The sequence below is a fragment of the Trichomycterus rosablanca genome, chromosome 6 (genome assembly GCF_030014385.1).
Source record: "Trichomycterus rosablanca isolate fTriRos1 chromosome 6, fTriRos1.hap1, whole genome shotgun sequence".
Classification (NCBI taxonomy): domain Eukaryota; kingdom Metazoa; phylum Chordata; class Actinopteri; order Siluriformes; family Trichomycteridae; genus Trichomycterus; species Trichomycterus rosablanca.
This window is the reverse complement of record NC_085993.1, coordinates 14,450,573-14,464,617: the sequence shown is the minus strand read 5'-3', so window position 1 is coordinate 14,464,617 and position 14,045 is coordinate 14,450,573.

Sequence of the window (14,045 nt, the reverse complement as noted above, 5' to 3'; positions counted from 1 at the left end):
ACGGGGGGTAGGGGAGGGTCTGTGGCTTCTGACTTCAGCATGACTATTATTTTTGTCTTTTTATACTGTCCTGTGGTGGTGGGTAACCTTGTTTTATTTTTAAAACATTATGTTTTAGGAGTAAAAAAACAAGAACCAAGGAAGGATCTGTGCCTCAAGCGAGGCAGTAAAAAGATAAATATACTAAAGGATGTGAGAGAAATGGAGCGAGCTGCATAGAGAGAAAAGACAGAGGTAAGAAAAAGTTGAAGGGAAAGACAAAAGACAAAAAACCTTTTTTGCAAGTAACTGAAGCACAATTCTTTGTCAAAAAAATTAAAAGATCTTTATTAAAGGATTTCTGAAAAACTGCTGGATCAGAAATATACATAAAGCAACTTAGATAATTATTTTCATTTTAAAAAATGTTACATGACATCACTTAACTTGTGGTATTACTACCTCATTCCTTTTTTATATTTTATATATTAATAATTATAATTGACTACAGACAATGATTTCTCTGTGCTCATATAATAAGGATTGTTTCTGTTATTTTCTTTCTACATTTTCTCCATGTATTCCAATTGAACCATTGCCAATTCCCCTATTGCAATTTTCTTGGCACATATAACAATCCGGGCTTACTGAGACTTGTATTCAAAGACAGCTGTAACACACATGGAGAGACGCTACAAATCATGCAAATATCCCACCACTGGTGCAGACGAGGTCACAATTATACAGTGGCAATAAAGACCATTCAACCTCCCTCAGGCACTGTCAATTGTGTCTGTTTGAACAGCAAGCCAGGTCAGGGATTAAAACTCTGAAGCTTAAATATAAAACTGAATATCTGAATAGATAGATAGATGGATGGATGGATGGATGGATGGATGGATGGATGGATGGATGGATGGATGGATGGATGGATGGATGGATGGATGGATGGATGGATGGATGGATGGATGGATGGATGGATGGATAGATAGATAGATAGATAGATAGATAGATAGATAGATAGATAGATAGATAGATAGATAGATAGATAGATAGATAGATAGATAGATAGATAGATACTTTATTGATCCGAAAGGAAATTAAAGTCCCAGTAGCATGATACATCAAATATACAGCATAGTCAGATATCGTCCAAGATCCAGCAAAAGCGGGTCTGCCATAAAACAAAAAGCTTCTGGAACATGAGTGACACTGTTCTTAGTCAAGAGAGCTTTACATCACCATGGCCTTGGTGGCTGCTGTGCTAAAAGTCTTTGCATGAGGTTCTTCTTTTACCATGTATTCAGCAACTTCAGTCAAGCTTTGATGTTTGTGTCTTGAGGAAACCTTTAGGCCCTCAGCAATGTATAGCTTGACTGTGGACAGTGACATTTGTGTTTCAGTACTTTTTAAGGATTGCAGTCAAATTAGGCACAAAAATGGGCACAAAATGGGCACCAACTGCCAATCAGAATAGTGTACAAGGCACTATATAGCCCTGCCACAAAGGTAATTGACATTAGAGAAATTAAAAGTTTGTTTTCCAATCATTAACAAAAAGTTCTGACATTAACAGTACATGAAAAGTAGCACAAAGCTTCTTTATTTTAATGTATGTTACTTACTCAGTTTTTCCTGGACTCTAACTTACCTCAACTTTGTCCTTAATTTCCTTTATTTAGTCTGTGCATTACTAAATATTAAAACTGAGGTGGAGGTGGGGTTCAAAGAAGAATCGTACTTAGGACAGTCTAAGGATCATAAATTACCCTGCCATAAATAACCCTGTTCCTACACGAAACTCAGTTCCGTTCTTTGAGATTTCTAAATGGTCTTGGTCAGTGGTTACAGTTGAGCAGAGTGGAAACAATGGACATTCCTGTACTTCCAGGCTTGCTTTAGGTGATAAATCTTTCCTTTGCCCTAAAGAAAGGGAGTGATGCATGTCAAAAGAAAAGCATAGGTGTGTACAGGTGACCTTTTCCTTAAGGCTGTCTAGGGGGAAGGGTGAGAGTTGTAAACTGGGGAAGGGGCTTTTCCTTAACAACAGAAGTTGAAAAGCTATAGCTGGAGGTAAAAGAGATGATAAATCAGTGACCTAAACAACAGTAAAGGTTAGGAAAGGTTAGATGGTCGCTGATGAAAAAAGAGGAAAGAAATCTTTCAACCCTGAAAAGAGATGTAAGATTGATCATCATTAGTCTACTTAAGTTAACTGCGTTGGTAACAGGGTGGTGCTTAGCAATACTTATCTAAGGCTTTCATAGAAGCCTTTATGGGCCTTTTTCTGTAACTAAGTTCCCTTTTGCTCTGAAATGTATCAAACACACCACTAAATGGACCAATTCTGTTTATAGGAACTGTGGGCAGGCTGTGGCAGGCTCCATATCCCTGTAAAATGATAATATGTTCCCTATTAAATGTCCCTGGGATGACAAATTACTTCCAGAAAAATGGAAGCTAAGGAAATGGGCTGTGACACTTCAAAATAGACATCCTTCTCTTAATTCTTTAAATTCACAATTCTGCATTTTACTGACCGTTAAAGTGGATGTTGTCTTTCTTGGTTCTTAACATACATACAGTGTGTACTTCATTAGAGTATGTGTTCTTCTTTTTCAGTTATAATTAAATGTGCAGTGTCCGCTTAAACACCAATTATATCAATAATATGCTAAGACTGGAGACCTGTATATGTGCCAGTCTGCTGTTACACATTGCAGGTATATATCTCTAATTATACAACATGTGTGGTAATAGAGGCTACTGGTTTCGTGCAGGTTCAACACATACTATTGTCACAAAGAGTTTTTCTGCATTAGGTATTAATTATGTAAATTTAACATTCAAATATTTTAGGTAATTTTTTTAATGGCTTTTTCCTTAAAAAGTCAATAAAAAGTGCACCACTGAATGGACAAAATGCATAACTTTCAATTGTATTTTGTTTCATGATGCAATGTCTCCTATAGGTTTGTGTTTAAAGGTTTAAGAGTTGTTTAAATGTTATTATTTATTTATTTAAGGGTGTAATCATTGGATTTCATTAAAATACAATAATCTTTGTTTCATCACTAAATTTAACTGCATTGAGAAATGGGAAAATCTAATAGTCTGTGCAGGTGGACTGAGATGGTTGAGTTGGGGTTCACTGCTTATCAGTCAGTTTTACTGTTTTGTTCTGTTGCATTTTGCTGCTGGTTTTTCACTGATTAAATAACTGAAAGAAGTTTGTGAAAAAACCAAACTGTCACAGTGGAAATGTTCAGAATTGGAAATCCAGTGGTAGCTCAGCAGTTAATGCATTGAACTGGTAATCGAAAGGTCGCTGATTCTCACCCCACCACTGCTAGGTTGCCATTGGTGGTCTCTTGTGCAAGTCCTTAATTGCTTGAATTGCATTTGATCACAATTAAACGTTAGAAACAGGAATAGAAGTTTATTTTTATACCAAATAAAGGCTGCTAGTATATGGGTGACACTGTACACAATCAAATGAGCTATATATTGCCATGGGCTTAGAGAAGCTAATTATTCTGAAATAAAGCAGTTGCAAAACTCACTAAAATCCTTAGACTGTCATGACATACAGTATATGTCCCATACAAGTATGTAATTTTGAAATGCTTTGCTTTAGGTAAAATTTCAGCAAAATTGTTTTAATAACACACACAATTTTAAATGGCGTATTTAAATAAAATATACCATAAAATTATGGCTATATTAGCTCATTCTGCAATGAAGCGTTGACAATGATTTAATAATAACAGAAAGTAAAAGATACAAAAGAATGTATAAAGCAGGAACACTGATTTAAAAGTATGGTTAAATAAAAATAAGAGAAAGTGAGAAGTGTAGAAGTGAGTGATTTGAGTCAGGCTTCCAGAGGGCTGGCAGGGTTCTGGTGGAGGAGTGTGGTGGTTCAGAAGTCCTCCAGGAAGAGGCGCCAGTGTGTCCGGCGGGGGCTCTGACCATGAGCCACTCTTCCCCCTCCTACCCATTCCTCCCCCCTGCAACCATGGCCACAACACCCCTAAAACCAAGCCATTGGCAGGAACCGCACTGCTGCCACTCCATGCTTCTTTAATATCCAGCTGAAATTGTAATATCTTTGTGGGTGAGCGAACACACGCGCGTGCATACTGACACACGAGAGTCCGCGAGCATGCGCGTGCACACTGACACAATCCTTACATAGACTCGCCTTTAACACTACGTTTAACTAATTAAGTGTAAATATATACACACGTTTATACTCATTTTCTAACAATAATCCTTAATGCTGCTCTTACATTACATTCGTTAATAATAATAAAAACGAAGCCTGGACTGACACGGTTGATGCGTCCCACAAAACTGATAAAAACACTTCATTTAAAAGTTTTTTAACATTTTACATTTTACATTTTAGTCCAGGAAGGTAAACTGGGGGTTGTGGATCCCCAATTTAGTATGATCTGCCTGAGCACCAAAAGCTAAATAATATATTTACAGTCATAAATGTATCCAACTATTGCATTAACCCATTCAGCAAAACTATATGGTCTTGATGAATTTACAACCACTCATTTTCACATTTGCAACATTGTATCGATGTAGTTATGCAGTCAAAATAAACAACATTGAGATTGTAACAACATTGTGCCACAATGCTAGTAACCATCCAACAACTGTTTTGCAACATTTCTGTTTGCTTTTTTTGCATAACATTGTAAAAACCATATTTTTATTAATTTTGTCACATGCAATGTTGCACTATTTGTCAGTCAAGAATTGAGTAAAATTGCTTTAGCTTTACCATTACTTCTAGTCTAGTTAACAATAACTTCTAATCTAACATTTACTAGAACCTTGTGTTATCTAATAATATCACAAGTTTTAAATTATGTAGTTACATTTATTACACTGAACCATTTTAGCCTTCACACACTTTTAAATGCCAGTAAGACAGTGAGTCTTTGCCTCTGAGGCTTAGTCGGATGCCCAGAGGCAAATTAATAGCAAAGCTAATAAGCAAATTAAGAGATGTTTAGGCCGTTGTAACAAAAATGTATGTTTGATTTTAGGTTCTTTTTGTGTATTCTTTAGTTTAAATTAATTTTCATATATATTTCTATCAGTGGTGGAATACAGTCTGAAGTAGTGACTTTACAGCAATACTTAATACGTCAGTGTACACAAAAATCTGGTTAAAAAAAAACTAAGCATGTACAAATGTATTATGGTCTACACTAATTGTTCTATATAAGTTTCAGTTTTAGTTATTGTAGTTCTGGAGTCATGTTAATACTTGTGGAGCTGTTTTGTGTCTGACCTTTAGACAGGAATGCAACAGTGAATACACATTGCACAATCTGTAACATAGCTGGCATTGGCATTAACTATTTATTCATAGCTGGTGGTTTAAACTCAGTGAAAAGCCATATACATGTTGCAATGAAAACCTAAATTAATTTCAAAATATTTTTTAAATTATTTATTTAATGTTTTAAATGTTTTTTTTTGTTTGTTTTTTGGTTTAGAAACAACATTTTGGTAAGTTTGTTTTAAATTTAGCAAAATTATAGTACAGGCAAATTTATAGCAGTCCCTGCCTCCAGTTATTTTTGTTTCCTGTCACATTCCAAAAACATAGCAGTATGTATATTAGCTACTCTGTATTACTCCTGTGTGTAAATGCCTTAGCAAATATGTGATGCACAGAGATGGCTTGGCACCCTGTCCATGGTTATTTATGAGATCTTTGAATTTGATGTTGACACATTGATTTTGGGTTTGTTTGGCACATGAGTCAACCTGACTAATGTTATGTGACTGATTCACACACACACAAACACACACCTACATATACTTCCGCATGTGCACACACACACTAAATACAAGAAGCTATTTACAAATAATTATTTAGAAAGGAAATGCTCAAGCTCCTCGATAGATTGACTTTCTGTGTGGCGTAGATATATATATATATATATATATATATATATATTAAGTCGAAAATGGCCTTTTAGAAAAATGTGTACGCATATATAACTCATATTGGTTTGTCATTGACTAATCCTTAGAGGAAGTTGTTCATTGTTCTATCCTGAATATTTAGTGGGCCTGCAGCAGTTAACACATGGCACAAGGGCCCGTACCACGTTTAGTGCAAGCCCATAATGACTCTGATCATTACAGAGTGATTCTCTCTGGGACAGAAATCCCTTAAACAGGCTTCTGGTTTTTGGAGCCAGAGAGCTGCACTCCATCTTCCCCAAGAGCCACCAACCGCTGCTGCCGCCAAAAATAACACGCCAGCAGCGCCACTGCAGCCTCACAGCCTCACCACAGAGCAGCCCGCCGCGAAAGCCCGGATCAAAACACACACAAAAAAGGAAACACTGAGATCGAGGAGTGTGGGGAGAATGAGGAGGGAGAGGGGGGGTAGAAGGAAAAAATTGTTCATATAACTTTACTCCACTTCTTATAAGATACCCAGAATCTGCTGATGATTTTGGCTTCGGTGCGAACCCACAGAATCGAATCTACAGACGAGGGCCAAGTCAAGGAAGGAAATGTGCAGTGTGTGTGTGTGTGTGTGTGTGTGTGCATATATATACTGTATATATACAGTGTATCACAAAAGTGAGTACACCCCTCACATTTCTGCAGATATTTAAGTATATATTTTCATGGGACAACACTGACAAAATGACACTTTGACACAATGAAAAGTAGTCTGTGTGCAGCTTATATAACAGTGTAAATTTATTCTTCCCTCAAAATAACTCAATATACAGCCATTAATGTCTAAACCACCGGCAACAAAAGTGAGTACACCCCTTAGTGAAAGTTCCTGAAGTGTCAATATTTTGTGTGGCCATCATTATTTCCCAGAACTGCCTTAACTCTCCTGGGCATGGAGTTTACCAGAGCTTCACAGGTTGCCACTGGAATGCTTTTCCACTCCTCCATGACGACATCACGGAGCTGGCGGATATTCGAGACTTTGCGCTCCTCCACCTTCCGCTTGAGGATGCCCCAAAGATGTTCTATTGGGTTTAGGTCTGGAGACATGCTTGGCCAGTCCATCACCTTTACCCTAAGCCTCTTCAATAAAGCAGTGGTCGTCTTAGAGGTGTGTTTGGGGTCATTATCATGCTGGAACACTGCCCTGCGACCCAGTTTCCGGAGGGAGGGGATCATGCTCTGCTTCAGTATTTCACAGTACATATTGGAGTTCATGTGTCCCTCAATGAAATGTAACTCCCCAACACCTGCTGCACTCATGCAGCCCCAGACCATGGCATTCCCACCACCATGCTTGACTGTAGGCATGACACACTTATCTTTGTACTCCTCACCTGATTGCCGCCACACATGCTAGAGACCATCTGAACCAAAGAAATTAATCTTGGTCTCATCAGACCATAGGACATGGTTCCAGTAATCCATGTCCTTTGTTGACATGTCTTCAGCAAACTGTTTGCGGGCTTTCTTGTGTAGAGACTTCAGAAGAGGCTTCCTTCTGGGGTGACAGCCATGCAGACCAATTTGATGTAGTGTGCGGCGTATGGTCTGAGCACTGACAGGCTGACCCCCCACCTTTTCAATCTCTGCAGCAATGCTGACAGCACTCCTGCGCCTATCTTTCAAAGACAGCAGTTGGATGTGACGCTGAGCACGTGCACTCAGCTTCTTTGGACGACCAACGCGAGGTCTGTTCTGAGTGGACCCTGCTCTTTTAAAACACTGGATGATCTTGGCCACTGTGCTGCAGCTCAGTTTCAGGGTGTTGGCCATCTTCTTGTAGCCTTGGCCATCTTCATGTAGCGCAACAATTCGTCTTTTAAGATCCTCAGAGAGTTCTTTGCCATGAGGTGCCATGTTGGAACTTTCAGTGACCAGTATGAGAGAGTGTGAGAGCTGTACTACTAAATTGAACACACCTGCTCCCTATGCACACCTGAGACCTAGTAACACTAACAAATCACATGACATTTTGGAGGGAAAATGACAAGCAGTGCTCAATTTGGACATTTAGGGGTGTAGTCTCTTAGGGGTGTACTCACTTTTGTTGCCGGTGGTTTAGACATTAATGGCTGTATATTGAGTTATTTTGAGGGAAGAATAAATTTACACTGTTATATAAGCTGCACACAGACTACTTTTCATTGTGTCAAAGTGTCATTTTGTCAGTGTTGTCCCATGAAAAGATATACTTAAATATCTGCAGAAATGTGAGGGGTGTACTCACTTTTGTGATACACTGTATATATATATATATATATATATGTGTGTGTGTGTGTGTGTGTGTGTGTGTGTGTGTGTGTGTGCGTGCGTGCGTGCGTGTGTGTGTGTGTGTAAGTGTGTGTATTGTTGAATGTTGAGCTGATGAAATATCCTGCCCAAAGTGGTTCTTTTAAAAGCAAGTCATCCAGTAATGGCAGCTACATTCATAATTCCAAAGGCACTGAGTAGTTTTACCAAGTCATCAGATTGAAGGCATTAGTAGGAATAGTGTGAGGGTTATTGGTGCACAGTGGGATACAGGACCATTAACTGCGGCCTGCAGAAACAACAGGCCTTAACTATGCGCCGTGGTTCTTTTGCTTGGTACACTTATGCTTATGTGGTTAGAGAACAGCATAGAAATGTGAAATATGTGGAACATATAGAATAGCGGATTACATTATAGCAGAATACAAATGAATTACAGATAAAAACAACACATATAAAATCATTAACAACAGCTAAACAGCTATAAAGAATTTTTATATGTTTAAATATATTGGGACCAATGTTATGTGGAACTTATGCTTACAAATGTAGTAAAATATGCTATTACAATAATCAGTGCTTGTAATGAATTCCAAGGTTTTCCTGCCCTGCGCTCATTGTTTTCAGGTACACCAGACCCACCACAACCCTGACCAGGATAAAAATTAAGTGAGATTATTTGATAAAAATGAAATGAGATTATTTATTTTATTTATTTATTAGGATTTTTTGCATCATGTTTTGCACACTTTGGTTACATTCATGACAGAAACGGTAGTTACTGGTTACACAAGATTCATCAGTTCAGGTTTAAGTCCACCATCATGGACAAATTTGTATCTCCAATTAACATGACTGCATGTCTTTGGACTGTGGGAGGAAACTGGAGCTCCTGGAGGAAACCCACACAGACACTGGGAGAGAACATACCAACTCCACACAGAAAGGACCCGGACGGCTCCACCTCGGAATCAAACCCAGGACCTTCTTGCTGTGAGGCGACAGTGCCGCCCGAAATGAGATTAAATGTATGAAGCAAAGCAGTGATTCTAAAACTTCTTATCAGCTGAGCTGCAAAAGAAAATTAAGAAGATGGTCTCATAGGCCAAAGGAATAAAATAATATTCTTTCTTTTATCATTTTACTTTCCCCTTTTTTCTCAAATTATATATCCAGGGTTGCAGCGGGTCCATTGACACTGGAAAACACTGGGCACAAGGCAGAAATATCTTGGACAGAGCGCCAATCTATCACAGGGTTTCGGCTATTCACTCCCCTCATACTCTTAGACGCCCAGACCCAAAGTATCTAATTTAATGTCAATATGCAATAGAGCAGTGGTATTTAAATGTATGTAGACCAAACAAATATCTTAATATATCTAAAATATACAATAATAATACTTGTTTACCTGCATTACCTGTTTGTTTCTTAAATGGCAGACGTGATAGAGATGAAGATACTGTAATTCTCGTTGGGATTGACGATGATGGACAAGATTATAAACAAGTTTATTAGAGGGACAGCACAGCTGGGATATTCTGGAAACAAAGTTAGGGAGACGAGATTGAGATGGTCTGGGCATGTGTAGAAGATGGATGAGAGTTCGAAAAAGAGACGGAGGTCAAAAAGTAGGCAGTAAGGGAGGCCATGCAGGTGGTGGTATGACAGAGCAGGATGTTCAGGACAGGGCAAGATGGAGAGGCTGTGGCGACCCCTACCGGCGGAAAATAACAGCACATTAAATTATGCATGCGACTACAGTAAAACACCATGGTGGATGTACTAAACTGTAAAAAAATGATGTGTTTAGTTAATCCTCGAGATAATGTAAATCAACGTATGTAATAGAGGTTGGCTGTTTATTTGATTTCAACATAAACTGAGTTTGCCACATATGGTGCTGAGTCTGGAAGGATACAGAAAAAGAGCCAAAAAGTAGCCTTGATGGTTTTTTTTTGGTAATGTGTATATTTTATGTAAGGCAAAAACAGTGGTGAAGCAGCTACAATGGGTACCCTCCACTGCCACTGTCACTGTAAGAAGTCTGGCATGTCGGACAATGTCCTTAATGTCCTTAATTTAAAAGTGAGTAGATGGTTGATTTGATTGATGGTCTGTGATGGACTGGCACCTTCTTAGGGTGTATTGGGGTGCCCAGGTAGGCTGATCTGGCAAAGTGCAAAAATTAAAATGACCTTGAAATGAAGTGAGCATTAAAGCAACAGCTAATGTTACTACAAAGATGCATCTCTGAGGTTTTAATAATTTCCTATTTTAATTTACAGATAACCATGAACAATCTCAACTATCTCTTATCTTACTGATGATTGACCACTTATAGTTGCACTTATAGTATTTTATTTATCTTATAGAATTAACACCAGTTATATTTTATGTATTAATTGTACTTATTTATTTACTTTAGGTTCTGGATGTATACTTTCCCCCTCCATAATTTAATCCTTATTTACAAAATGAGTACAGTAATGACCATACAAGGGTTGTGGTGTCCCCTGATGGCTGTCTGCCCCTAAGCAACTGCTAAATTAAGTATAGCAGTTAAGTAGGCCTGAAGCAAGGCAGTGTTTGTTTACTTGCTTGTTATTTTTAATTCTACATTATTTCTACCAATACCACAAAATCATGTACACAACTGTCAAATATTTTAATTTTGTGTGTTTTACATAAATTAGCAAGCTGTCCATATATAGTATATGTACTTATACATTAAAAAGTCACTAGATGGCAGCATTGAGAGGTGAATTAGAGCACTAGCTTAAATAAACTTGGACTTTCCTTGGACTGTCTATGCTTTATGTTAACTGTGGCCAAAATAAAAGGATCTTCTTGTCACATTTACCTTACTACTGGTCCCCACGGTGCCAATCCATCACAGACCATCACTCAACTCTTTACTCACTTACTTTTACATCAAGAACATTGCCCGACCTGTTTTGGGAAGGTTAAATAAACCAGAGAAAGGTTAGAGTACCCAGAGAAAATCCATATGGACACTGAGAAAACATGGCAAACTTCTTACACACAGACAGTGGAGGGTACCCACTCTAGATGCTTCACCACTGTTTTGCCTTACATAAAATATACACCTTAACAGAAAAAAAAACAATCAAAAGAAGATCTTGTTTCCAAGCCTTACTTAGTCGAGACCACACGTTCTTCTGTATTTATACTGGATGTCACCAGCGTGGCTTTGTACAATCAAGGAAAAACAGAAAGAAATAATGCTCAAGTTTATAACAAGCTACCGCTCAGGTGGCGCAGCGGTAAAGTACGCTATTGCACCAGAGTTGGGGTTCTGAATGCATCGCATCGAATCTCACCTCTACCTCTCCGACTGGATTGGGCGGCAGCATGAACAATGATTGACTGTTGTTCAGGGTTAGAGGGTAGAGAGTCGGATCATAGGTCCTCATAACTGGTACAACTGCGGCCCCTGCTGGCTGACTGATGGCGCCTGCACAGGGCTGAGGAATAATGCTTATGGGGGTGTGACCCTACATACACAGCGTCCATTAGTGTATAAACTCGACTCGTGCAGGTGAAAAATGCAGTCTGTACTGATTGTGTACCGGAGGGGGTTTATACTAAGCTATTAAGCACAAATTTATCGAAGTGTTAATAATTTACATCATTAATCATAGGTGTAGGACAATGTATTGTTTGGCCTTTGGTGGTACCATGCAATGGATTGGTGCCATGCTTAGTGTTTTCAGCATAAAGTGGTTAGTAAAAATATGATGGAAAATAGGTCTGACTTTTCTGTTCAAATGGTAGGACACAGACACTAGATTGGGCAAATGTCAACTGTTAGTAAGTGAAAGAGAGAAGTTAATGATATTATAATAAACAGAAAACAAAAAAAGCTTATCTAAAGGGGATGTATTTAATCTAACTTGCTGGTAGCGATATCTGTTGTACCTTATTGCCTTACACACAATCCTCCTCATTTGCCCCTGAAACTATGCAAAATCCATTAAAAAGAAATTAGTTTTGAACCAGACTCCCCTAATTTATACTTACATGTTTAAACATTAATTAAACCTCAAACTGCTATCAGTCGACTGGGCATGTTCATTGGCTATTTCTGAGATGTGGAGGGGGGCTGAGATGGATTGTCTGAGATGGTCCAGGGTGTGCCTTAACTTAAAACCTACAGCTAGTCTGTATGACCAAAAGCTGGATAACAACAGGAATAAACCACCGGGAACTCAATAACAGCCCTTAATTTGGTCAAGAAAACTTAGACATGAGGTAATTAAATTGCACTGATGGGTATAAGAAAATTTACAAGAGCTTCAACATTTCTAGATACACCATGGGAAGTGCTGTCCAGAGGTTTCAAACTTATTGCACAGCAGCAAACCTGTCTGGCGGTGAGAGAGAAAGCCCAAAATGTGATCCAGAGGCCTTAGAAACACCCCTCCCCCCATGTTATTGCAAAACATTTACCAAGTAGTGAAACTGGGAGTTGAATAGTAGTGCACATGGACGTTTGTCAAAAGACCTAGATGTTTTTCATTTTAACTCAAAATTATATTGACTTATGTTCAAAATTGATTGTATCAATAAATATTTCTTCTCTGTTTACTAAAGCTTCTTGTGCCTCTATACTTATTTATTTAATTGTATACTTATCACTATAATGCCATTTAAGGTGAGGGGGTTGATTATGATGGCAGCTGTATATTTTATGGATGTGCTTACAAACTGAGATGAAAGATAAAGATGTAGTTTTGAGAATTTCCAGCAAATAGTTACACAGGTATAACTTCAACTGTATGATGGTTAAGTAGCATTAAAACAAGGTTCAATGGTCAATAGTTATATATAAACTAACAATTTAACTTGGCTCACAGTGAAATAAGATGTAAGGTTATCATCATCTTAGTTACAGTGTATCACAAAAGTGAGTACACCCCTCACATTTCTGCAGATATTTAAGTATATCTTTTCATGGGACAACACTGACAAAATGATACTTTGACACAATGAAAAGTAGCCTGTGTGCAGCTTATATAACAGTGTAAATTTATTCTTCCCTCAAAATAACTCAATATACAGCCATTAATGTCTAAACCACCGGCAACAAAAGTGAGTACACCCCTTAGTGAAAGTTCCTGAAGTGTCAATATTTTGTGTGGCCACCATTATTTCCCAGAACTGCCTTAACTCTCCTGGGCATGGAGTTTACCAGAGCTTCACAGGTTGCCACTGGAATGCTTTTCCACTCCTCCATGACGACATCACGGAGCTGGCGGATATTCGAGACTTTGCGCTCCTCCACCTTCCGGTTGAGGATGCCCCAAAGATGTTCTATTGGGTTTAGGTCTGGAGACATGCTTGGCCAGTCCATCACCTTTACCCTCAGCCTCTTCAATAAAGCAGTGGCCGTCTTAGAGGTGTGTTTGGGGTCATTATCATGCTGGAACACTGCCCTGCGACCCAGTTTCCGGAGGGAGGGGATCATGCTCTGCTTCAGTATTTCACAGTACATATTGGAGTTCATGTGTCCCTCAATGAAATGTAACTCCCCAACACCTGCTGCACTCATGCAGCCCCAGATTATGGCATTCCCACCACCATGCTTGACTGTAGGCATGACACACTTAACTTTGTACTCCTCACCTGATTGCCGCCACACATGCTTGAGACCATCTGAACCAAACAATCTCATCAGACCATAGGACATGGTTTCAGTAATCCATGTCCTTTGTTGACATGTCTTCAGCAAACTGTTTGCGGGCTTTCTTGTGTAGAGACTTCAGAAGAGGCTTCCTTCT